The 27129-nt window shown below is 41.2% G+C and overlaps 1 long non-coding RNA gene and 1 pseudogene across 4 annotated transcripts in view; one reads left to right on the top strand and one right to left on the bottom strand.

Moving 5' to 3' along the window:
- Positions 1 to 27129, top strand: part of LOC141571141 (uncharacterized) — a 466720-nt gene that overhangs the window by 104390 nt on the left and 335201 nt on the right. The gene's annotated exons all lie outside the window — the stretch shown is intronic.
- The window catches only part of LOC109447799 (2-iminobutanoate/2-iminopropanoate deaminase pseudogene), a 31114-nt pseudogene continuing 29010 nt past the window's right edge, over positions 25026 to 27129 (bottom strand).

Here is a 27129-nt window from a genome sequence, read left to right as displayed (position 1 = left end):
GCCACATAAATTACTTCCCTGCGAAGTGTAGCCATCAATCAGCACCGAAAGATTGAAATGGTATCATTTCCTTGGGAAGCTAGAGGAGGTGTAGCAGTCAAGAGCAATTATAACATAATTAAACGTTCAGGTTCCTCCCTCCTCCTCATGATTTATGCCTGTGAAAAGTGTACCCAAAGGTCTATATTTTCAAAAGGAGGGCAGGACTGTCCAGTAGCCAAGAACAACAAAAAAGACATTGAAGATTCCTAAACAGAAGACCAACAACTTGCCATTTCTTCTTTAGAAAGAAAAACATGTATGTCATATAAACATATTAAAAACATGTATACTATGCAAAATATGTATACCATAGAAACATGCAATACCATGTATGCTATGTAAACATGTAAAAAAGACATGTATACCAGAACCAATTTAGATCTTTATGATTTTTCTAAGAATCTAATGAGAACAATCTGTTTGTTGGTTTGGGAAAATCATAATATAGCCTGAAATATGATTTCAAATAACCTTAGAGTTCCTTAATGTTTGAGTTGTATGGGAAGTTAGAGATCATTCTCTTCAGCCAAATTGACCCGGTAAACCACATGACAAACATTTATTAACTTCCTACTGGGTGCATAGTGCTAATCTAGGTACTTTGGGTGAAAAGGGAATAAAATGACACCAGAAGCAACAAAAGAAAAAGTAAATTGGACTTCTTCGACACTAAAAACTTTTGCATGCCAAAGCACATGATCAAGAAAGTGAAAAGACAACATAGAGAATGAAAGAAAACATCTGCAAATCATATATTTGATAAGGGTCAGAATATAAAGCACGCCTGCAATTCAACAAGAAAAAGAAAAACTTAAAAAGGAGCAAAGGACTTAAATAGACAATGCCTCAAAAAAGATGTATACAAGACCAACAAGCACATGAAAAGATGTTCAACATCATTAGTCATGAGGGAAATACACATCAAAACCATATGAGATACCACTTCGTATCTACTAGGATCGGTATTAAAAAAAGGGAAAATAACAACGGTTGGAGAGGATGTGGAGAAATTGGAACCCTCATTCATTACTGATGGGAATGTAAAATGATACAGTTTGGTGGTTCCTCAAAAAGTTAAATATTGTGTTACCACATAAGCCAGCGATTCCACTTACTCTAGCTATATACCCCAAAGAATTGAAAACAGGGATTCAAACAAATACATGTACGTGCATGTTCATAGCAGCAGCTTTCACAGTAGCCAAAAGGTGGAAATAAGCCAAATGTCCATTGAGAGAAGAACGGATAAACAAGTTGTGGTATATACATATAATAGGATGTTATTTAATCATAAAAAGGAACGAAGTACTTATACATTCTACAACATAGGTGAACCTCAAAAAATTATGCTACATGAAATAAGCCATACAGAGATCACATGTCAGATGATTCCATTTATATGAAATATCCAGCAAAAGTAATCCAGAGAGACAGAAAACAGACTAGTGGTTGCCACTAGTGGTTTGGGGTGATGAAAATGTTTTGGAACTTGACAAATGTGGTGGTTGCACAACATCGTGCATGTACTAAATGCCACTGAATTTTATACTTTAAAATGGTTAATTTTATGTTAATGTGAATTTCCCCTTAATTTAAAAATAAAGAAAAAAGAAGTAGAGCATTGTATAATAAAAAAGGCACTAGGTTTGGAATCAGACTTGAGTTTGTAACTTGGCTCTGCCACTTTCTCTTTATATGAACCTGGAGAACTCATTCAATCTCACTCTGGAAAATGTACATTCATAACATAGGTAGAGTTCCAACCTGCGCTAGTTGGACGTTTAGATAATAATCTGTGAACAATTGAGATAATACGTCAAATGCATTTTTAAAAATCTGGGGTCATTATTTCCATATAAACTGGATGTCCACTAAGCAAAATGAGAACAATTGCAAAGTAATACCCTGGGGGAAAACGATGCATTACATACAGTGGTAAGGAAGAAATAAATGCAAGAGTAAGCTAAATGAGCAGGGGCGGTCTAAGCAGCAAGGTTGGATGGTCCAGGTCCTCTGCTGGACTTTTCACATTTCTGGGGAGGCAGGAATACACCGTGTGTGTCAAGCAAAGGTTTAACTAATGGTGGGAGACAAAGGAGGGAAGGGCTTGGCTCTTCCGCAGTGGGATAAACTGCTGCTGTAACTGAGAGCTGGCTAACCCCTGGGAAATTAAAGATGAGCACCACGTGAGGTGCCCTCAGCCTGGGCTGGACCAAGCCCTGGGCTGGACTCAAAGGGCTGCTAATTATATTGTTTTGCAATGTGCAGGCAGGCAAGCCTCTGGCCTCTGGGCACAGCAGTGATAACAGTGCAATTTATCAGCCTTGCATCATCTTCCTCAATGGACTTCGCGCCCACTGATGGTTGGCTCTGCCAAAGGAGAGGCGGAGAAGGAAGATCCTGGTGACTTGGGGAGCTGTCTGTGCGAGAACATGGGAAGCAAGGGGCTGCTCCTGTTTTCACCTTAGTGCACACAGCTTCACGTTCAAGAGTGAGAACATGGAAAAAGCCTTTGTTCAGAAAAAACAATCCTTTGTATAATGAGTCAGCAAAAGTCAGAAAGGCAAATTCACTCTATTACTTCCAGTAATGGGAAAATATGTTGTTTTCCATGTTACAGGTAATGACTTATTGTACAAAAATTTGGTTTTGTGTGTGTGTGTGTGTGTGTGTGTGTGTGTATGATCATATTAATATTCACTACAACTTAACTAGAGTTCTTATGCTGGAATGAAAAGAAAGAATTCATTTATTCGCAGTTAACGTCTATGAAATAGTCATAAAGAGAACTTAAAATTTTTTAGGCTAAATTAGGATGCATTTAAAAATTTGGAGCCCTCCAGCCTTCACTGTGTGTGTGCACATGTACACATGTGCTTGTCACATGCATGCACATGAGTTTGTGTCAATGCCCATTACTGAGGGACCACAGAGTTCTGGTGTAGATTTGGGTCTGGCCCATTAACAAAGAGCCCAGCTCATCTGGAAGCTGCTCTGTGGCTCAGAGCATTCATGGTTTTAAGTGTCCACAGTGTAAAAACTTGGGGTGGAAGGACTGATTCATCCAAGTTGAGCCTCCACTTAAATGCTATGAGGTGTCTGTTTGCAACAGAAATTGAACTTGAACTTCTAGGGCTTCAGGTTTGCTTCTTTTAGGCAAGACAGTTTTCTATTTGAGAAGGTAAAGGACTTTTCAAACCTTACAGAATAGATGAGGACTATATAAGTTGATCAGACTTACACAAAGGTGAACCAGTATGGAAGGTGTGACAGGCAAAAGTGCTTTTCAAGGCGTTACCAAGACCTCTATGATTGCAATGTCATGATAGTCTGTTGAATAGAGTAGTGGAGAACCAAGCCTGAGTTGAAAGTGCTGATGGTCTTCGGCTGTTTGGGAGAAGAGGCCAAAGGACTAAGACCAGAAACCAACTTTAAAATCTCTGGCCCCAAGAGTAGAGGAGACAGAATGGGGAGGAAAGCAGAGAGAAAATAGTAGGGCTAACTAACTGAATGAGAGACATGAGGTCTGGGAAAAACAGAAGAGAAAATTTGGTTATTTTTCTTCTTTCAAAGATTCTTCCTCCCTGCCTGTCACAGTGAAAATTAGAAAAATGTAGAATTATGAAATGGATTGAATGATACGAAACATGTTTAAGGCAAGTTGTTTACCTAGCATTGAATTCCCAAAAATAACTTTTGAAAATTGTGCAAGAGGAAGAGTTACTTAGAAACACTTTGTTTCCGTTTATTATAAGCCACCCGAATGATGAAAAATACCATTAAAACATTCTAGTGGAGATGCTAGATACATTTCTCTCTGAAGGGAGGGAATACCTTTTAGTGTTGGCAGTGGCTGCTAGGGGTCAAAGGGCACTGAAACATTTTATGGCCTATGACTACCTATCAATCAATCACTTTTCTAGATTGGGGGTCCTTGTTACCCAGGTATTTTCTATCGAAGTCTCTACAGATAGGAGAGTGTTAAAGATTCGCCATAAGATAAAAAATATTCACTCATGAAACGGCCACTTAAAGCATTAGTTCTCCCTCACACAGCTTTCCCCTTTTACAGCAATGTCAGTTTTGCTGACTGCATCATTATAAACATCCAACAATACAATGCAAATACAGTCTAAGGGCAGGAGAGTATGATTGCCCCTTGAGAATAAGGACGGCGAGCCTCTTCCAAGGCCTCATGGAGTCCTTACTCTTATCAGAGAATGTTTTAGCCACAGCACAGCTTCTGAGAGACTTGAAGCCAGGGAGCTTACCCTCCACACCCTCAATGGGAAGCTGCTGCCCCTGCTCCAGCCCTTGGTCTGCCCTATGTTGTGTCCTTAAGTCCATGAAAGGAGCTGTGTCCCTTGCCTGCGTCACATCAGTGTCACCCATGTGACCTCCATGCACATGTGTATCTTAGTTTATTTGGGCTGCTATAGCAAAATACCACAGACTGGGTGGTTTATGAACAACAGAAATTTATTTCTCTCAGTTCTGGAGCCTGAGAAGTCCATGATCAAGGCCCCAGCAGATTCAATGTCTGGTGAGATCCTACTTCCTGGTTCATGGATGGCTGTCTTCTAACTGTGTCGTCTCATGGTGGAAGGGGCTAGGGAGCTCTCTGCGGTCTTAAAAGGGCACTAATTCCATTCACAAGGTCTCCACCCTCATGACCTAAACATCTCCTAAAGGTCCCCTCGATTACTATCACATTGGGGGTTGGATTTCGACATATGAATTTTGGGAAGATACATTCAGTCCAGGGCAACATGAATAGATGACAGGGTCTGTATCGGGAAGAATGAGGCAACTGAAAAGCACGAAAACTTGAAATAACAGCAGATCTGTGGAGTGGAGTCTATCAATTATAAACATAGATAAAAACAGGGAAAAGGAAAGTGCATTTTGCTGACCATCAGTGTACGTGCAGTGCCATGAGCTTCCCACAGCCCACACCGACACCATAGTGACAACACAAGACTGAACGCCTGCCCTAAGTCTACAGAGGGCCCAAACAAGCCCACTTGTTTTAGTCTACTTTCAAAAAGATGCAAGGAAGCACAAAGCTTGATGCAGTCTTTTGAGTAAAAGTCAGGAAAACTACAAGAAAGGATTGTAGCTAAGGATTTCGAAGATATGCAGAGGTACACTATGAAATACCTTTGAGGTTAGGGTTGTCTCTGTATCTGGCTGTGGTGCTTCCTAAGGAGGCCGGCTTCCTCGGTTGTCACTGCATCTGAATGAGCCAGTTCATTTTCGTCCAAATCCCTCCCTGAGTCCCAGGTTCAAAGAAAATCTCAGAGGATGTTTGTGAGAGGACAGAAGAAAGAAAAGGGAATGGCTCCATTGAGCCTCTGAAAGAATTTTAGCAAATTATTTGTGCTCCCCTGAATCTTCTAGACTCCCAAATCTAAGGCGGAAGTCCTTTGAGAGTTTGGTACAAAGCAGAGAAAGCCTGTGATAATGAGAAGACACTGTTACTGTTTTTCTTAATAATACAAAGCAAGCAGGACCTCCAGACCTTGGCGTTGAAAAGTCACATTAAAGGGTAAGAGATGCAACCTCAGGTATCTGATGTGGGCATGCTCTCTAGGGACGGCCAGCATATGACGGACAGCATTCACCTTGTCACCATGCTTTCCTCTTGCTTGCTTGATAGGGAAGAGGTTGGTTTCTATCAGAACAGCATCAAACAAATGATAAATAAGTTCCATTCCTTCTCAGTACCATGGATGAATTCCACCACAGAAAATACAAAATCTCTTTTTTAACCTTTATGCTGGTATTTTCCTGGGTTCTCATACTTTCCTCAGCTTGTTATAAACTGGCAAACCTCAGCACATGTTAGGCTAGATTTTTTAAAGTTCATCAGTAGACAATTTTATGTAAAGATATGTTAAATTTGTAAACATTTCCCATAGAAGTTAATATACAGATCAGGATCCTTTATGAGCGAACCATGCAAGGCCTCTTCCTTTTTCCTCTGCTCTCATTGGCTTTTCTCCCTTAAATCAATCTGATGACATTTCATTGTCTGCACCTCTCCCCTCTCTCCTCTTTGGTTCTGCAGAGGGAAGTGAGGAAAAATAGTGGACACTTCCATGGTAACAGCTTTTGTCCTGCTGTACATTATGTATTTTACCTATCTAAACACATCAAGAGACTTAGTTTGTTGATGGGAATAAAAAGTGAGTTGTAGTCACTGAAGTATCTCCCCACCTACTTCCATCACTTGCCAAACAACAGAACAGTATAGGGCATTCCCTTCTTTTATGGCTGTAAATTTTATGAAAAGTTTACATTTCTCCAGAGGACATACTGAGGTCAATGTATGTGATTCATTTAGAAAGGAAAGGAGAGGGGATGGCTTGATGTTTTACCAGAACATGAGCTTCTCTCATTAAAATGTCTACGATGCATTTCTGCATCCCCAAGCACCCAGCACAATGCCTGGCATGATCGCAAGCTTAATAAATGCCCAGTGGATTGAACTCACATCCAAGGTATTATCCTTGGCAAGAAAAGCCATGGTGCCTTTTGTAATAGCCAGTGCCTTGAGGGGTATTGAGATTAGTGATGCCAATCCTTAAATTCATTCTAAAGTTAGACTGGAAATACATTTTTGTCCAGATATTGTGAAAGAAAGTGAAAAGTGTCCAAATTAGGAGTTAGCTCATTAAGTAGCTGATGGCAAAGAGGTAGAAGTTTCAGAAAGGGGGTAGGAAATTACTATTTGTTATTGAACACCTGATATGTACCAGGCAGTGATATGTACCCAGAAATATAGGTGAGATATACATCCTTTCATGTAATCCCTGCTCTTTCTTGGGAACTACAGAGCCGGAGGGCTGAGCCCGGGCGTGGCCCAGAGCAATACTTAAAGGCAAGGAAGGCCCACCTCGTGAGTTGTGGCAAGGTGTGTGACACACGTAGATTTCAGGCCCCGGTATACTGGGGAGTTTTCCTCTTTGGGAGCTTAGGGTTTGCAAAGTCAACCCAGACACAAATAGTATCTGTTGAGCAGAAAGGGAAGGGAGATCGGAGAAGGATGGACCAACTTACATCAGGTCTTTTCTCCTTCTAGACTGTATTCATTTCATTACTCTGTTGAATATATTTAATTTTTTAAGTAGCATTGTGCTCAAAAGATATACATTCTTTTAGCCCACTTTTTTGCAAAACTCATCTTTTAAAATGCAAAAAAAAAAAAAAAAAAAAAAAAAAAACTAGAGTAAAGCAGAAAAGAATTTTACTTGGTGAAATATGAATCCCCTCCTGGGCAGATCCAAATGCTGGGAGGAAAATATGGGAGGGCAGCAATAAATGAAAATAGCAAACCTCCTTTGTTTCATACATCTAAAGATGACAGGATTCCTGGAGTCATTTCTGTCCCTCTCTAACTAGCAGACTGTCATAATTAGGAGAAGAGGCATCAACACCAGGGTCTGGCAAACAGGAAGAAATTTCAAATATAGTTTAAACTGTTAAATGACGTCCACATCTCGACTTAGTCTGTGTCCCCATCACAAGACTGTACACAGGAGTCGCTTCGTGCAAGAGCAGCCATTCTAGATGTGGGAGATGGGAGGGGTCTCTGCTTCTATTTCTTCTTCAGAAATATTTATTATTGCGTATACCACTGGGTGAAGTGACTCAGACTGTAAATATATTGGAGAGACATGAGGTGGTTTAAAAAATATATTGCCTTTTATGTCATGTGAGGTGAGTGAAAAAGGTGCCTTGTCAGATTTATGTGTGTGTTATGGCAATGTTACTTTTGAGTCACGGAAGGAAATTATTTTATGAAGCTTCATTTAGTTTTATGAGGAAAGTTACCTTAGAGGAGAAAGTGACTTTTGAGCTCCATCTTTTGGAGCTGGATTATCCCTGTCATCTTGGTCCTGGGTTCATGAGGTCTTTGAGATCTGTGACCTAGACAAGAAAGAGGTGCCACGCTCCATAGGTGGCTCCAGACAGGATCCGGTGTCCCCGGTGCCACCCTCAGTGCTGGGTGATGTGAATGAGGTCAGCTCATGATGAGGCACCTGGAGAGATGCAAGATCATTACAGTCCCTTCCCCAGAACAGCACACAAGCTGTGACACTGGCTGCTTTGAGAGTCCCCACGTGTGACTGATTGTTCCTCCTTTCGGTGAAGAGTCTAGTGAGGGCTCAAATCACCTAAGAGCTTAAACAGGAAAAAAAAAAAAAGTAAGAGAATAGGAAAATCAGACACTGATTCTGCCTCTGTGTGTCCTATAGTTCTGTTTGTGAATAACTCCCCAACCAAACCTGCACATGGCTGCACGTATTAAACTTGGCCAGAAATGACAAAAATAATCTGAAAAAGTAAGAAACATATAAAGACAAGGAAAAGGAATGCTTACTAGAACTCCTTACTTCCTGTGCTGTGCCAAAACTAAGTGAAATAACCAGTTGCCTGCAGATGGCTACCTCTCCTAGTTTAGAAGCCACAGCCAGAGCACCATGGATGTTTGCTCTCTCTAGGCCTTTTACTGATGTCCTGTATTATCCGTACACTCACTCACTCACTCACTCTTCCATCCATTCCTTCATCTGTTCCTTCCTTCCTTCATTCATTCATTCATTCATTCATTCATTCATTCATTCACTCATTGCATCAAAGTGATGAAAGGATCGATTTGCCACACAGCTGCAACTGAATCCTCAACCAGTGCCAACAGGAGCTCTGGAATTGGGATGGGACCTACAGATTTTCCTGATTTAGGCTAAGGGGATTGGGCCTTTGTGTTCCTACATCAGTCATCCGTGGCTGCTGGCTGCCCCCGCATGGAAGCATTCCCTGTAGCTGAGGGCAATTCAAGGAGAGAGGTGCTGCTATGAACCTTAGCTCTGAAGAGGGGCTCTGTACAGAGCACCCCAGCATTTACTACAACTATGGGACATTTTTTTCATGGAACCAATACTGTATGGAACACTCTTTGGGAAATGCTTCCTGTTGGATTCTACTCAAAATGAGATCAACATGATAGCCACTAAGAGAGAAATTGTGACCTGGGCTGTAACATCAGTGATCAAAGCAATGCAAACCTAGGGCGTGGAATTTGCTTCATTGCTGTTTTAAGACAATTATTCTTTGTTTAACATAAAAGGAAAGCAAATAGAGGTATGATATGTAAGACAAAAAAAAAAAAGGACAAGATTCCCCAACTTGTCATATATTTTGTTTGCTCACTCCTTACTTCATGTCTAAGTTGTCAATAATTCATACTATTTTCAATAATTCATAATATATTCTATGTCAATAATATTAAGATATGCTGACCTCCTTCCCTCCCTTCTTGTCTTCCATTCTGGCCACCACATAACCTAGAAACTTTTGGGGCAGGTGGATGAAGGAGAGAGAGAGGTCATTCTTTGATAATTTTCTCAATTTCTATGGTTTTGGCCAATTTACATTTTCAGTATATTTTCTGTGGTCATTCATTATTTCTGTTTCACTTGGAAGCCATCCATATCATCCATCCAAGTAAGGTTCCAACAGGGAACCACAAAAGGGCCAATTGAAGAGAGTTTAATAAAAGGATGATTTACAAATGCATGGGCAGGGTTAGGGGAAATGAGCATGGGAAGGTGTAATGCACCAGGGAAAGGAGAGGAAGCTGTTGGCGAATAGCTGTAGGAGAGGCTTCGGTGCAGGAAGGGAGCTGGGGGAATATTTTCCCTTCATGCCTCCCCATTGGCTGAGCCTAAAACTGATTGGAAGCCAGAGGGGTTGATGAGGTCCATAAAGGCCCACCTTCTGGTCACACAGCAAAGAGGAGAGGGTAGAGCAGGATCTGTAGGACAAAGGAAAAGTTCTGTCACCCAGGTCCACATAGAAGGTTGATTTATATAGAGCTGAGTGGCTGCTCTCATAGTCTTTAAAGTTTTTTTTTTGTTTTGTTTTGTTTTTGTGGTCATTTTCTAATGTGTGTTTGTTTCCTTTGAAAAAAATTAGTTTACCTAATGATTTCCCCATCCTTCCCTCCCTCTTTTCTGTCCTCCCTCATTGGACCGTCTCATTATATCTATGTTTCTTAACCTTTGCATCATATTTTCTATCATTATTTCTATGTGCTGTATTTGATAATTTTTTCAAATCTATCTTGGGTAATGTGCTGTTTGGCCTGCCCATTCACTTTTTAATTTTAATGAAAATATTTTCCGTTTGTGGGAGTTCTGTTTTGGTTCTTTTTCAAATCTTCCTGTTCATTTTTTATGGTGTCTAAATCTTTCCTTATATTTCTAATACTTTTTTTAATCCTTTTATACTTCAAACATACTACTTACTTTATAGTTTTTATTACATTGTTTTTCTGTTATCTCAGGCCGTTGATAAATTAATCATCTGTTGTATCTGCTGACTTTCATTCATGGCAGATTGTTTGCTCAAGCATCTTGTAATTCTTAACGGAGAATTAGTTTCAAAAGAGCTTTTGCGTTATGTTTCTTTGTTAATTTCTTGGCTTTGGCTTGGGTTTCATAACCCATGTGCATAGTTAAAATAAAAATTTTAAGCTAGTGCAATACACAGGCACAGAACCTTTATAGATATAAGCTTCCTGGTAATTTTGCTGGGCAAATGGGGCCATTGATGTAATCCTTTTATTGGGGTTGCAGCCCTTTGAGAGTTCCAACTTTCATAGGAGTCTCAGCTTCAGCTCCCCAAATTTAGCACGTCAAGATCTCACAAATTATCACTGTATAATTTTAAAAACCAATACCTAGTCATCCACTCTCTTCCCTTGTCTCCTATGAGAGGTGTAATATCAACTTTTGCTTGCTGCTCTCCCAACATTGGCATCCTACTAGTTCCCTCACCAAGACTGGAGAGTAAGCTCCTTCACTGTCTTGTACGTTGCCAGACCAGCAGGGTCCAGCATCGTGTCAGGCATGTGACAATAATTAATTAACTTTGTTGAATAAATAAATGAATGAATGTTTCTGAGATGTAGCGCCAGACTACTTCATATAAAGAGAAATGAAACAGTCCCCACCCTCAAGGCCAGAGAGGAGACAGACTTGCAAACAAGTAGTTCTAATGCAAAGGGCTGCTATAATAGAGGGGCAGGTGAAGTATCATCAGTGTAGGAAAAAAAAAAAAGCTCTGTGGAGAAGGTGACACTTGAGTGACGCCTTGAAGGATGAGTAGAATTTCATTTGGTGGTGGAATGGAAGAAAAAGTATGTGCCCCAAGGAGGAAGCCATGATCAAATGCATGGCTGTATGGAATTAAACAGCATGTTCTGGAAACTGTGGGTCACCTCTTTGGCTGACCTATATCTTGTGGCTGGTATGGAAATGCCCATGGGAATGCCCCTTGCAGACCTCCAACTCCAGGGAGCATAGTTGACCAAGGGTCCCAGCTGTTGCTCTCTGAAATCCACACTGGGTTTCACCAAGGCCACATGCATTTTCCATACGCTGCTCTCACCCAGTGGCTGAGTGAGGCAAGGATACTCAAACTGGTGCATTCCTAGGAGCCATGAAACTCCTTTGTTGGCTGACTTTACCTTGATGTGGGCTGACATTACTCCTTGATGGCCTTGCTGCAACTTTCTCAGACCCTACAATAGTCTAGAATGATGTTACCCAACACTTCCTCCCTCTCTCCTGTACTTGGGGTCAAACCTTCATCACAGTCTGAGAGTTCTTTCAGCCTTCTCCATCTCCCTCCCCATCTTCTCTTACACAGGTGTTAACCCTAATCAAGCTTGTGTACTTTTAATCCCGTCGTGATGTCTTCTTCTTGGTGAACCCAGATTAACACATATCATCTGCATCTTTTGCAGGGAAGATACAGAAAAAGAGATGGGATCGATAGATCTCATTAAGCATCTTTAATGCTGTTCTCAAGTTTGGAATTTAGGCAGAGGAAGTGGCAGTGAAGATTTTAGAGGAGGGAAAAGTGAGATCTAGCTCGTATTTTAGGAAGGTGATTATGGCTAAAGCAGGGAGGGTGGCTTTTTAGGAAGTCATTACAATGATCTGGATGACACATGGTAGGCCTGAAGTGTAGGAACAATCGAAATGGATGAACTGACTTCCCAGCTCCCACAGAAGAAAGTATGTGACTCTGGTATAACATTTTACCTTCTCTCAACTTTATGGAAAAGAAAGCAACCCTTATGTAAGTTTGTTAGTGAACACCCTACATGGGAAGTATTAGCAGACAAATCATTCTGGGCCTCACCCACTGTTATTTCCAGGCATGGCTTCCCCACAGAGTATGTCAGTAAAGCACCTGACAAACAATTACAGTATATGTCTGTCTCTGTTACCAGCCTTCTTCGTTCTCAAGAGCAACTGAAAAGGGAAAGGATCCTTTTCACCTCTTTGTGAGTTTCTCTGTCCAGGGTCTCTGGGGAGCTGTTCAGAAAACAAATCCCCAAAAGGCTCCTTGTGCTGTGTGAACCCTATGAGGTGAGGTGTGGGATGAGGGGTTCCCATGAGGGAGGTGATCTCAGGTCTCGTGGGGACAGTACAGAAGTTTCACATTTTAGATTTGAGATTAAAAGCAAGCTCAAGAAATTGCGAGCTGTCTGTAATGACCGGACATGAGGGTGCGGGGAGCGGGCCAAGGGCCTGTGACAATCCCAACTTCCAGTGCAGCTGTTCCCTTTGTACTCAGATCAGGGCAGAAGAATGGTGCCCTGGAAAACAGAAGGGCACAAGGGTCCTTAAGAGGCCCCTGGCAATGGGAAATACAAGTGCTGCCATGCCCTGAACTAAACTGTCAATGTTTTAGACTCCCAGTTGAATGGCCAAAGAGGAGATGCTTGGAGGGCGAGTTGGCACATTTACCTCTAGACACCAATTTGAAGTGAGGCATTAGCAGCTTCCTATTACACCAACAGGAAGCCTATTAAAAATGCCATTGTCCTTCCTGCCTGTGATGACAGGACTGTGAAATGACCAAGTCCACAGAGCTCTGCCAAGTCAAGAGACCCATGGAACATGCAGCTGTCGGCGCCACCTGTGTCTATCTGAGTCCAGCTAAGAGATTTCCTCTTTAGGGCGCCCCTATTGTGCAGCACTGGGTCTTAGGGAGTTAAGGGCAGGCGGAGGTATTGAAGAAGGGAGGGAAGGAAGAGCAGTTCCCAGCCCTCACTGGCTGGACGAGTGCAGCTCTTTCCGCTTCCTCCTGTGTTTCAGCAGCAATCAGGAATTCGTCTCTGCCCACCTCCCCCGACTCCCACCCCCATCCTGTGAAATGTTCTGGCTGGGAATCAAATCCAGTATGAAACACCTGCCTTTCACTGCTGTACCACAAGCACAATATACCACATGCCAGTTGGCAGTTGAGAGAAAAGAGGCCCATTAAAGAAAAGTTCCTGAAATTATTAGGAAGGGTAGCCCTGCCTTTGCACATGCTCTTTCTCTCATTTTCTCTCTCTGTCTCTCTCTTGCTTTCTCACACACACAAACACATGTGCGTGCGCACACACCCATATGCACTGCTCAGGCCTCTGAAGACTTGCAAATACCCTCAGCTACTTCACTGTCAATCAAACACTGAATAAGAGAGATAGCCTTTTCGTTGGGAGCCATGGGCTCTATGTATAACAGGTATGTGTGTAGGGCTGTGTGTATATGTAGGTGTGTGTATGTGTGTAGGGGTGTGTGTGGTGGTGGTTATGAAAGGACCAGTCCCTAGAGGGTCACTGGTCTGCTCTAAGGAGGGGTAGTAATCAGGACTGTCAGACGCTTAGCTGGGGCTCTGCTCAGAGTTGAAATGAAGGCTGCCTTGAGGCCCTTGGTGTGACAATGCTTCCCTGGCTGCAGGAGGACAGTCCACACCATGGCATTGTCACTGTCACCCTCAGGCCTGAAACAGCAGCTCCCCGTGTCCAAGTCACGCTAGCTGGCAGGCTCAGGTCTGTCTGTCTGTCGTCTTGGCCTCTCTTGTTCCATTAGTGGTAGGTGGCTCCCTGCCAAGCCTGCCTGCCCTCCCGGCCTGGCCTGGCGGTCCCAGACAGTGGGGCTCTGTGAGTCACTCTCCTGTGGGCAGCTGGATATTTTTCTATAGAGGGGGCTCGTCATTAGAGGACGCAGAGGATCAGGGGTGGCACCTTGAGCTGTTTTCCTTTCTCTTTGGCCCCATTTACTGATCCTCTTGAAGGAGCACAGCCACCGGCTGGTACCCACAGTTCACTTGTCCCAGTGAAGGCAACTTGACAGCTGCATAAATCACTGGGAGATACCACTAATAGGTTGCTGCCTGGGACTGTACCAGACCACCCAAGCACAGCTCCAGGCAGCCCTCTGAGGCCTACACACAAATACAGTAATGCAAATCGCTTAACCCTTTGTTGCCTCCCAGCGTGCTAGAACAAATGGGCTCCTGGCTTCCTCTCCTGCTCCCATTTCCCCAGACCAGCCTCTTCTGTTTCTCAATTCTCCTCTCCACCGAGTTTGACTGCTTGCACATCCCTCCCACCCCTACTCTCCAGATTTCAGCTGAGCTTGTGCACCTAGCAGGTGATGAAATCACCCAACAGGTGATGAAAAGATCTTGCCAGGGTTTTTGGCCGGGGTGGGGTGGCATTGGCGGGGGATGATGAGAGTGAGGGAGGGCAGGTCAGGCAGGCAGAGTGTGAGCTGAGCACAGGATTCCGGCCAATGCCAACTCCTGCTTCTTGGCCTCAGGTGTGGTTTCCACACAATCTGGTAATGGACAGGCGTCTCTCCTAGATGCACAGGGAAGGTGATGATACAGTGACATTGTAGAGAGCAAACCTTGCCTGGTTTCCTCGCCTGGTGGAAAACCAGAGAGGTTTTTTCCTTCAGCCACATTTCTCAAATGCTGTCAATGGTGTATGCTCACGTTTTGTGAGGTGCCAGGGATGCCAGAGAGAATGAGACAGTATCCTGCTCTCTGAAGCCTGCAGTCCTATACAACCCAACGTGACAAGGCCTTCCTCAAGCTGGCTCTCCCATTAGGATCTGTCCTCAGCTCCTGTCCCCTTGCTGATTCTTCTGCAGCGCAGCTGGCTAGCTTGGGTCTGCTTCAAAGCTCACACTGCTACTCATCCTCCTTGGGGCCTGTGCATTGTTTGCTATGTCTTTTCTTAGGAAATCTAAGAAAGGGTGTGGCTCCCTCCTCACACCCTTCAAGTCTTTGCTCAAATGCCATCTCAGCCATGCCTTTCCTAACTTCCCGATTTAGCACTGTAACTAACTCCTGATACTGGACTCCCTACTCCTCTCCCCTCCTTTGTTTTCCTTTATAGCACTTCTCGAAAGCACTTAAATATGGCATATAATTTCCTTCCTTATTTTTTTTATTGTATGCCTTCCCTTGCTAGTGTGGTAGTTGTTTTTTGGGTAAGAACTTTCAATTATTTTGTTGACTGATGTATCCTGGATGACGAGAGTATTGCTTTCACATAGGTGCTCTGTAGATATTTGTAAAGTGATTAGATGCTGTCACACAGGAACGTGCAATGAGCTCTGGAGACCTGGGGGAAATAGTGATGTATTAGCCTATGGGGTCTGGGGAGGGGAGTGTGAGTCCCAAGTTTATCAGCCCAGGGATTAATCTTCCTGTCAGAGAAGCTGGAAGCCTTAAGGGAATTAAGGAGGTTCACTTAGTCTTTGTTATCTCTTAGCATCATATCATTGCATCCAAGAAATATTTATTTACTTTCCCCTGAAAATAGTTAATTTTTAATAGTTTATTTGTGCTAGGCTATTCAGCCTATAATAGTCCCCAGAGATGTTCGTGATAATCCCCAGATGTGATTAAATTCAGGATTTTAAGATGAGATTATCTTGGTTTATCTGGGCCCAATGTAATCACAAGTGTTCTTATAAGAGGGAGACAGGAGAATCAGGGAGAGGGACGGAGATGTGGCCATGGAAACAGAGGATGTAGCCCTGTTGGGCCACAAGCCAAGAAATGTAAGAAGCTTCTGGAAGCTATAAAAGGCAAATAAATGGGTCATCCCTTAGAATCTCCAGGGGGAATGTAGGCCCACTGATACCTTGACCTTAGACCAGCGAAACTGGTTTTGGACTTCTGACCTCCAGAACTGTAAGATAATAAATCTGTGTTATTTTAAGCCATAGGTTTGTTGTAATTTGGTATAGCACCAATAGGAAACTAATGAAATGTATTTTCTATAATTTTTGAACTTATTTACCCCTCAATCCTAACCTTATTTTGAGCTTTTGCTCTGCTGACATTACTCCTAACAGTGGGCACCACTCCTGCATCTTCTTTTCCATCTTTGCATACGATCTTCTCCAATTGGACTTAGTCTGTGAGTTCTTTGTCCATTCCAAGCGATTTGCATTTGTTTTCACTTCTTCCTTGTTGAGATCATTTGAGTTTGTACAGTCTGTATTTTGTCCTATATATTTATTTATAAGTGCTTTCTACCCTTCTTGAAGTGCTCTGGTACGGGTTGGCCTTTCTGTCTCTGAAATATCTCTGGTGGGATGTATACTCTGCTCTATTTCATCCCCTCAAAACCTGAAGCTTGCTAACAGTCCTTTGGCCCATGTCCTGGCTGTACCAGACCTGTGCCACCACCAAATGAAGGATGGGGTGGGTAGGAGTTAGAATTCTGGTCATTCATCTGGGCAGAGATATCTGGTGGCTTGCCTCCTCTCAGCATCCTCCTCCCTCTGTCTTTCTCTCGCTATTGTCAGGTGTCTCTGGACAAAAGGCTCTTGGTCAAAGACATTGCCCAAAGAATAGGACAGAGACATTTTTCTTAAATGATCTCCTTCAGGTTTTCCATGAACATAACTAGAAAATAGCTCTCGAAGTTCATTTATTTATTCATCCAACATGCATTTGTTGAATACCTGCTATGTGCAATGCTCCGTGACCACCAATAGGAAATATGAAGAACTAGGTGCAAAAACATCCCCGAATTATGTGTAGATGGCATTCCTGTGCTACTACTGGAGTATTTACAGACCTGAATGTAATTGTCAAGAAAATGTCAGTAGAGCTCAGGAGAGCTGATGGATTTGTTTTGTTCCTTGGAATACATTGGTTGTCAATCTCTTTTCAGTCTTTATCTCCCAGAAGGCATGGCTAGTCTTACTGCAGCTGGAGTAGGTTGGGTAGCGCTCAGGATATTAGAAGAACAAGAAATATGGAACTGCAACTAGAGATGGATTATGCTACTTAAGGGCTGAAAACTGGGGGCTGGAAATTTGTGTTTATACCTTTGTTGTGTGCTGTCAAATATTAATCACTTGAAATGTGGTTAGTCCAGCTGAAGACTGGGTTTTTAATTCTGCTTAATTTTATTTAAGTTTAAATCTCAAAATGATAAATTCTTCAGTTACTGGGAAGTTTTTAAGTATATTAAAAATAACTTGGATATATAAATCTACTTTTTCAATTATAAATTTTATAAAATCTAAATACAGATAAATATATATTTCTCATAAAAATTTAGCATCTAAATTGAGACATGCTAGATTTTGAAGACTTAATATGAGAAAAAGAATTTAAAATATCTCATTCATAATTTTATATTAACTACATGTTGAAATGATAATATTCTGGATTTATTGGGCTAAAGTAAAATATATTATTAACATTAATTTCACCTACTTATTTTCATTTTATTTTATTTTTTATGTGATTACTAGAAAATTTTAAATTACATATGTGGACCACATTGTTTTTCCATTCGCCAACTCTGTCTTGAATGATCATTGTTATCCTTCATAAACACATCTTAAGCAATTGGAAATATTTGATCACTCACCATGATAACGTCTTCCAATTTTTTAGCAGAGTTAAGAGTATAATAATTTTGGAAAATATACTTGAATCCTTGCTGGTGTTTACATAGATCCTACGTTGTAGAGCAAACTAAGGAGAAAAGACACATTTTAGCTATAAAGATTCACAGAATGTGAAACAGAATGGTGAAAACTCAATAATCAAGAATAAAACCACCAACAGTCAAATAAGCTCTCACAAAAGCACCCACACAGATGCTAGGCTCCTAATTAGCTTTGAATAAAATGCATCTTCCATAAGCTTTCAGTTGATACAGACAGAGGGGGGGGCTTGAGAGATTGAGGTCATTTGACATGTTTCTTCATTTACTCTCAAGTCTCATTTGGGGCCTTTAACCACCCATTCTGTTCCTCTGTTTTCTCAGAAAAGATGCCCCTCCTCATTTATGATTTATGTTTTTATGTGATTCTGGGGCTTCTCTGTTCTGCAAAAACAGCAACAACAATAACTCAGGTGTTGTCATAGTTGTCATCACATCATCCATCACCCCGTCTACTTTCACACACGCACACACACACACACACACACACACACACACACACACACCACAACACAACATTAGGAATAAAAATGCTGCAATAATTCAGCTATAATAGAGATTTTAAAAAATACAACAATAATAGGAGAATCTCCAAGCCCATGATTGTGAAAACTTAGATATTAAAGGAAAGGGGTGTGACTGACCTACCCTGCCTCCTTTTCCACATATGCTTAAACCACTTATTCTTTTTTAAAAATTTGTAAAAATTTTTTGATTATAGTTGACATTCAATGTTATTTTATGTTAGGCTCAGGTATACAGCATAGTGGTTAGACATTTATGTAATTTACAATGATGCCCCTGATAAGTCTAATACCCACCTGGGGACTATACATAGTTATTACAATATTATTGACTACATTCCCTATACTGTACTTTATATATCCCCATGACTATTTTGTAATGGCCAATTTGTACTTCTTAATGTCTTCACTGTTTTTACCCTGCCTCCCAACCCCCCTCCTATCTGGCAACCATCAGTTTGTTCTCTCTCTCTATGAGTCTATTACTGTTTTGTTTGTTCATTTATTTTTTTTAGACTCCACATATAAATGAAATCATATGGCATCTGTCTTTTTCTGTTTGACTTATTTCACTTAGCATAATACCCTTTAGGTCCATCCATGTTGTCGCAAATGGTGCAAATGGTAAGACTTCATTCTTTTTTGTGGCCGAGTAATACTCCATTGTATATACGTATCACATCTTCTTTATCTAATCATCTATTGATGACACTTAGTCAGCCACTTGCTCTTTCTGATTTTTGCTGCCGACCCAGAACACTCTCATTTTCATCTTATCTTAGCTTTACTTTCATGAAATTGTTGAAGAGAACAAGACATGTGAATAGGTTTGTCAAATGTGTCAAATGATACAGGATCCAGTTAAATTTGAATTTCAGATAGAGAACAAATCATTTTTTAAGTTATATGTATGTATCAAATATTGCATTGTGGGGCATACTTATACTAAAAAATTATTCGTTCTTTATCTGAAATTCAAATTTAATGGTGCGTCCTGTATTTTTTATGGCAAACCACCATGTTTAGGATCTATTGAACTTGATAATTGCAAGAGTTGCCAGATTTAGGAAATAAAAGTACAGGACACCCAAATATGTGATATTTGCATCATACTTATTTGTTGTTTGTCTGAAGTTCACATTTAACTAGACATCCTTAATTGCATATGGCAATCGTAATTCTTGAGGAAGTGAATGAGAGCAGACTACCTGTGGAAGTTTCGGGGACAGGAATAAACATTCCTGCCTGAAGTTCTGGCAATGCATCATCTTAGATGGCCAGAAAGCTAAGGAGGCCCTGGAATGGGATGATTTCTATTCTGGTCTCAGGCAAGGGGGAGCAGCTTGCTCCCTGATTTATAGTGGGCATAGGACTTCCATAGCTCTTAGACAGCTTTGTTGAAGAGTTGCTATTCAAATCCAAATCAGATCTACTTTTATTTTTTTGGAATAGAGTGATTCTGTCCCACCTGCTCATCACCACTTTGCACCCTGATCTTGATTTATTAAGTGGAGCCTAAACCATTTCATCATTAAAGATCTGTAGCTCAGAGTTTCAAACTACACAAGAATTGAAACAAGAGTGGGGAAGAGAGGGAGGAAATGGCTTATTTCTTTGACATCTTTTTCCAATTGTTAGTTAATCATTTTGGGTTGTTAATGGAAAGACAGAAAAAAGCAGAGACAGGAGGGGGTTGACTGAGGGCTCTACAGTGTCTTCAGCCATTTAACTTCTGGCTTAATTCCCCCTTTAAAAACTTTGTTTACCCTCCCCCACCCTGCTCTCTTGCAAAATACTTTTAAAAGAACATTAACAGGAGGAGGATTAAGGATCTTGTTTTCTTTTCATTCTTTTTGATTTATGTTCCTTTGTCTTGAAAGCTCCTGTAATCTCCCACATCTTCAGAGCCAGTTCCCTGCTGACAAGGTGAAGGCAGCAAAAACTCCCCCTGCTTTGAGATAAACCACCCCAACCTGGATCGTTAGCTACACAAACTTTCTCCGTTGAGCATTCTCTTAAATGTTTGGAACTCTAGAACTTCTTCTTGACTATGAGGGAAAGCAAACATCACAGGTTGTGTCTTTAGAAGTATGTAACCAGAGCTTTTTATTAACTCTGGTGGGAGTAAGACCTTGAACTGAATTCGTCTGGTAACTCCTTTTGCAGCAGACATTTGTTGAGCTGCTACTATATGCCACTGGCTAGGGCTGTACGGGAGGCAAAGATAAATATGATGGGGTTGTATTCATAGGAGCTTGCTTGTAAAATAATTGGGGGCAAATACAATCAGTTTTCTAAGACTCCACGATGCTAATTGTACCTTCCCAGCATTGTACATGTAAACAATACATTTATATGTTCACTTCAGTAATGATTAGTGTCTTGCTCTCATTAGTTTCTAAGCTTCATGAGCTCCAAGAGGGAAGGGTCTGGGTCTATTTTGATTATTGTTATATTCTCAGCCTCAAGGTGGCACATTCTATGCGTTCATTAAATATCAACTGAATGAATGAATAGTTGAACACACTGTAATATACAACAATTTTGTCCATCTGTCCCAAATGAAGAGTGATGTGAGCAGAGAGAAGGGAGTGACTAATTCAGGAAAGACTTTGCAGATGCAGTGAAGGAGGAGCTGACAAGGTAGTAACCTGATGGAAGACTGATGTTGGAACTGGCCCCTGAGTGTCCTGGCAGCATAGGTCGCAGAGCTCCAGTCCTTGCACAGCCTGAAGGCCCTTGTGACAACTAGGGTCCAATGCTCTGTGATGTCCAAGGCTTTTGCTCTTCTCTGATCTATAGTTTTGTGCTAACTTAAATAAAAGGTGACTCCTTTCTTTCTGATCTTTTTACCTCTAAGCTCTGTTTGCTCTGCCGTGGTGGCTAGAACCTCTCTGTAGACACACTAAGTATTTCACGAGTACTCTTGAAGCATATATCTTCCATGAATTGTAAAACAGACCCCAGTGGTTTTTAAAATGTATGTCTGAAATGTGTGGGAAATACGTCCATAACTCAAATCCCAGGGCTTAGTTCACAGTCTTACTACTTAAGGTTGGTCCCACTCTTGAGACATGAACCTCAGCCAAACCCACTAGTAGCATCTTCCAGGCCCTTCACAGGTCCAAGGGCCAGGGGTCACCAGGAAGACTAGCTATGCAGTGCCCGGTGAATGGCATTTTTCATTATCAGGAGAACAAGATAATAGTTTCAGATGCCAGGGACCCTCAAAACAGGAAGGCTCCTTAGAGGTCATTTGGTTCAACCCCTTTGGGAAAAAGAGGTCCAGAGACAAGAAATAACCCGCCCAAGGTCACATTGCTAATCACTGACTAGGTGGGGAGTGGGGGACCCTGGAAAATGATTGGGTGAGTTATTGCAGCTCAGGGCTCCACTCCAGGGATAAAACTTGCTGAGAACATACATCATAACTACACAATAATGCTGCCTTACCTTCTCTACTTTGCTCTGTGTAAGAATTAACTGTGCTGAGGCAAGTCCCTTGGGACATTGGGACTGCATGATGCATCCTCTTCCAGCATCACTCCAATCTCTGCCTCCATGGTGTGACATTGCCTCCTCCTCTTCTAGGTGTAATTTCCCTCTGCCTCCTTCTTATAAGGCCACTTGTGATGACATTTAGGGTGTATCTTAGCTCAAGCTGCTATAACAAAATACCATAGACGTAGGGCTTCACCAACAGACATTTCTCATAGTTCTAGAAGCTGGAAGTCCAAGATCAGGGTGCCAGCGTGGTGGGGTTCTTGGTGAGAGTTCTATTTCTGCCTTGCAGATGGCTGCCTTCTTGTTATATCCTCACATGAGAGAAGATGAGCTCTGATCTCTTCTTATAAGGACACTAATCCCATTAAGGGGGTCCCACCGTCATGAGCTCCTCTAAACTGAATAACCTCCTAAACACTCCATCTCCAGATACCATCACATTGAGCATTAGTGTTTCAACATATGAATTTGGAGGGGACACATTCAGTGCACAGCAGGACCCAGTAGATAGCCCAGGATAAGCCCCTCATCTCAAGATCTTTAACATAATCATATCTTAAAAATACTTTACTATATAAGGTACCATTCAAGGGTTCCAGGGACTAGGACGTGGCTATATCTTTGGGAGCCATTATTAGGCTACCACAGTGTCTTTAAACCCTCATCCAATTGTTCTTCAATGTGGTCTCCAGACCAGTAGCATCAGCATCATCTGGGAGTTTGTGAGACATGCAAATTCTTGGAAGCCCTAGACCTGCTCAGCCAGAAACTCTGGGAGTTGGGGCCCAGCAATCTGTGTTTGCACAAGGCCTCCAGAGGATTCTGACACACACTGCGGTTTGATGACCATTGTCCTAATCTCAACACTGTGGGGCCCGGTCTAAAGTACCTTGTTATAAATATTTTTGTTCAGAGTTCATTCAGAGATTCCTAGATATCCTCCCAACTTGGTCTCCACTTCTACGCCATCTCTGATGGATGGGTGCATGTCTGGACTGTTGTGTTTAGAAGAAATAGTACCATGATTGATTAGCAAGTTCTGTCCCGGGAGGAGAGGGAAGTGCTGCCATCAGCATTAGCCCTACCTTAGCCTATAGCTCTCTGGGGTAATTTGTGATTTAAAAAAAAATCACACACTTCACATTTTCTTTTTGATGATGTTATGAAGGGGACACTTAAATTGTCCTTGGTTTGTACTCTTTTGTATTTGTAATTTTAGGAGAAACTTTCCTTTGTATTAACCACAAATATCTACCTGAGTAAAAACAAGGAAAAACAAAACAACAGAAAGAAGGTACAGTTTGTTTGTTTGTTTGTTTTTTAAGCCAAAGCTGCAAATGGCTCTGTGTTGATGGAAAACTCCGTATTTTTATTTGGCAAGTAGACCTGGAGGGCCCAGGCTAGAATTTATTCCCTTTCCTAGGACGCTCCCCTAGGGCCTTACTCCCTGCCCACAGAGTACTCTGTGGTTACTTTTCATAAGCTGCCATAATTTTCAAAGCCCACAGGGCTCATAATCAGATTTGGGAAAGCTGCTCCATTTGTAAGCATCTGAGGCTGGCTTTCATGATGTTGTTCCCTAAAGGGAGTGGTGAGTGACAGCAAAGACGTCCTTTTTATTCCACTTGGGGATAATCCTTTGTTTAGCAGGTCTTTATTGTTGCGGAGGAAGTTTACTTAGCTTCTGATCCCACTGGACTGATTCAGAGACTACGCCAACACCCCCACCCAACCCAACACCTCCGCACACATGGAGCCGACTTCTGAGACGGGCGCAAGGCGAGGGAGAACACGTTGGTGCACATTCGTATTTTTAGGCAGATCTTTCTCTCTTCAGGCTTGTGGCTTTTGTCCTTCCACCTGAAACCTCAGCAGCACCCATTGGGAACTGTTCTCAGCTAGGGTTATAGCAAAATGCATCTTTCTGTGAGGATAATGCCTTGTCCTCTGGGAAAATTGCTCCTGCTGTATGTATTTTTACCACCACCTCTCTGCCTCAAGAAAAGCCCAAGCACCTAAAATGTAGGTGCTAAATCACACTCAGTTCCTTAATATTGATCAAGAGAGTCTTCGATAAGGCTCATCTTCAAGATTCCTTCCTTTCCTTTTCACAGCATGTCGTTCTTTCAACTTCTTCAAGGACATTTTTCCCCTGGTTTAATCAGGTTAAGTCTCACTGAATCTTATTGCTTAACTATTGTTTTATTTCTTGTTCATAACCACGTCTTCCTCAATTTCCAATGTCAAGTCCCTTGATTCTTGTCAAGTAGCATGCTTTCACGAAAGAAGACAATTATTTTGACCCAACATTAACACTTTAAAAGAAAATAATCATATTAATTATAACTAACATTTATTGAGCACTTATACCATGCCTCACACTCTTTTAATTGTTTTCCATGTAGTAATTCCTTTAATCTTTGCAACAACCCCTATGCGGTAGTATTATATAGTGCAATTTAAATATGAGGATGCTAAGACTCAGAGGTTAAGTAACTTCCCCAAAGTCACATGGAATGCTTCATTTTTCCAGTTATGCTTAGCCGGTTGCCCTAAGTTAATCATAGTCTTTTGTTTGGCAAGAAGGATCATACCTCTAGGAGGAGACTGTTTAGGGATAGTAGATCAATCGCTGATCCTGGAAAAGCTTTCTCATTGTGATGTTTATTGCTAGCCCGGCCATGTGGGTTTTGAATCCCTGGGCCTCATTAAATACTAAGCTCCAAACAGCTGAGTTAACTGACTAATGAAAGGGTCGTATATTTGCAAAAAGGAAAACAAACTATCCTTACCCCCCAAGTAGTATGGGTTTCATCAGCGAAATCCTATTTCTCATTTCATGGCTCAAGAACTCAAATAACATTTCCCCTTGATTAGCACAGTCGTTCCCCCCACCCCCTATCATTCTGGGCAGTCTTTTTTTTTTCTTTTTTTTTTAATTTGCAAGTCTGTTTTAGTTCCATTAGAAAAATATTAGCTAAATAAAATTTTGGTCCATTTTTTTTCTCCTTTACCTCTACCATTCAAACTTAAATCTTTAATTTTATTCAAGTAAAAGCAGAATCATATATCTGACATGAGAACTAAATATTCACACCATTAAATTAATAGGATTTAACTGAATTAGGTGTATTCTTTATTATTTCTCAGGAATAGTAACTCATCTTTCCTGCATATTATTTCCCTTTACTTTTATTTATTTGAGTAACTGTGCAATGCAAAGGTGTCTCTTTTCTCACATCCAGTAATGTGAGTGTGCATAAATGTACTTTATAATATCAGTAACTAGATTCATTATCTAATCTTTAATTCATATTCAATTCCCCTTATTATATGGTATTTCCATAATACTTCAAATATTTTTGTCAGTCTGACACTTTCCAACATTGATTTTAAAAGTTAAGATGTTAATTTAAACACATTATTAATTTTCCAGACTAAATAACACCAGGTTCCCTTAGAGTGATGCTGTTGTCAGAGGGCCTTGGACAGCTACTGCTTCAATCTCAACGCGGCCTCCTGTAGGCAAAGCAGCAACCTGGTAAGCAGCTCTTGCAGGAAAATTACTCTTGAAATACTGTTTGTAGATTTCATTGATAGTACCGAAGTCATTTATGTCAGCCAGCAAAACAGTTGGTTTTACATTAGTGAAGTCACAGCCTGCAGCTTTCAGAAGTTCACCCATGTTTTTAAGAGCTTGTTTAGCTTCCTTTGTTACCCCTCCTGGCACAAGTTGTCCACTTGAAGGGTCCATGACTATGTGGCCTGAAATGTAAATGGTCCTGTCGACTAACACAGCTTGACTGTAGGGACCAGTGTCCCCTGGGGCTTTCGTGGTGCTCATCACCTTTCTGATCAAGGATGACAGAGCTAATCTTTTTCCTTTGAGGCCTCTTGGAGAGAACTATCCAGTACACTGCCCCTGCTCGGGACTACTCCAGAGTCCCTTTTTAACTGTGCAGTTTTCTTCTGTTGATTTCTAAGGTGCTACCCACTCTTGTTTCTTTGCATCTGTCATGGGTGCATGCTTCTCTGATAGAGGCACATGTCTTAATAAATGATGGATTTTTAAAGATTTTACGTACATTTTTTAGAATATTAGAGACTCAACTCACAGATAAAATACAGGATTGATTTTCATCTCAATTGTATTTCTAGACTTGAAGATCGTTTAATTTTAATTTGAGAGGAAAAGAATCACCATATTCAAGTCATTCCAGTAACTTTCTATAAACTGTGATTGAGGATCATTATTAGATGTTAAATTGTGTTCAGTTCTTTCTTTTCAGTCTTGAAATCCAAGTGTCTCACACTTGATCTCACACTTGAGAGGAGTATGACTCACCTTCCCTTGGGGAAGGTATTTTTTGGCTCTCCTGGTCTCTCACCTCACAGATGTTTGTGAGATCATAGACTGGGCTGAGCCTCTGGGGATGCACTCCCCATGCACTGTAATTCTAGATGAGCAAATGCTGTAGTATACTCTATTATGTCATCATTTGACATACTTCTGACTACAGGGAAACCAGAGAGAACTAATAATAATTTCCCGTACAGGGGACGGTGCTGTACTTGGGATATAGTCAACAGGTGTGGGAACATCTGTAGACATCCAGCAGTGCTTTCCTGAAGAGTTCTTTATAAACATAAATAATTCCATTTCCAATGGATTTGACTGTATTGACAGAATAGAACTAGATCTGGAATAAACTACTGAATGCAATTAATTGATGGTTATTTCTGTAATAAAAATATCTTGTCTCTTGGGGTGGCCGGTTAGCTCAGTTGGTTAGAGCGTGGTGCTAATAACACCAAAATTGCCAGTTCAATCCCCACATGGGCCACTGTAAGCTGGGCCCTCCTTAAAAAAGTATCATGTCTTTTGAGAAGCACTTACAAAATTAGGAATTTACAAAGCATCATTTTGATAAGGGATCTGTCTCTTAAGTTTTATTTAAAAAATTAGATACAATTTTGAAAATTCTTGCCTAAGTTTATGGAGACAAAGCTTATTTTTTTTATACTCTAGGTGACCACAACACTGGAGAGTACCACAATATTTTTCCAAAATAGACTGTCCATGAAAGGTCGTGATATATCGTTAATTCCACCAGGGACCTAAACTTGAATGCAGGAGTGACCAGCAAATCCATGAATGATGTTTCGCTTTAACTTTTCTCTTTTCTTCATAGAAAGAGCTAATTGCTAAGTTGTTTTAAGTAA

This window comes from Rhinolophus sinicus, chromosome 16 (assembly GCF_057876585.1).
Source record: "Rhinolophus sinicus isolate RSI-liver-muscle chromosome 16, RSI-T2T, whole genome shotgun sequence".
Classification (NCBI taxonomy): Eukaryota; Metazoa; Chordata; class Mammalia; order Chiroptera; family Rhinolophidae; genus Rhinolophus; species Rhinolophus sinicus.
Note: the sequence above shows the minus strand (reverse complement) of the source record. Positions and strands in the feature narration are given on the sequence as shown.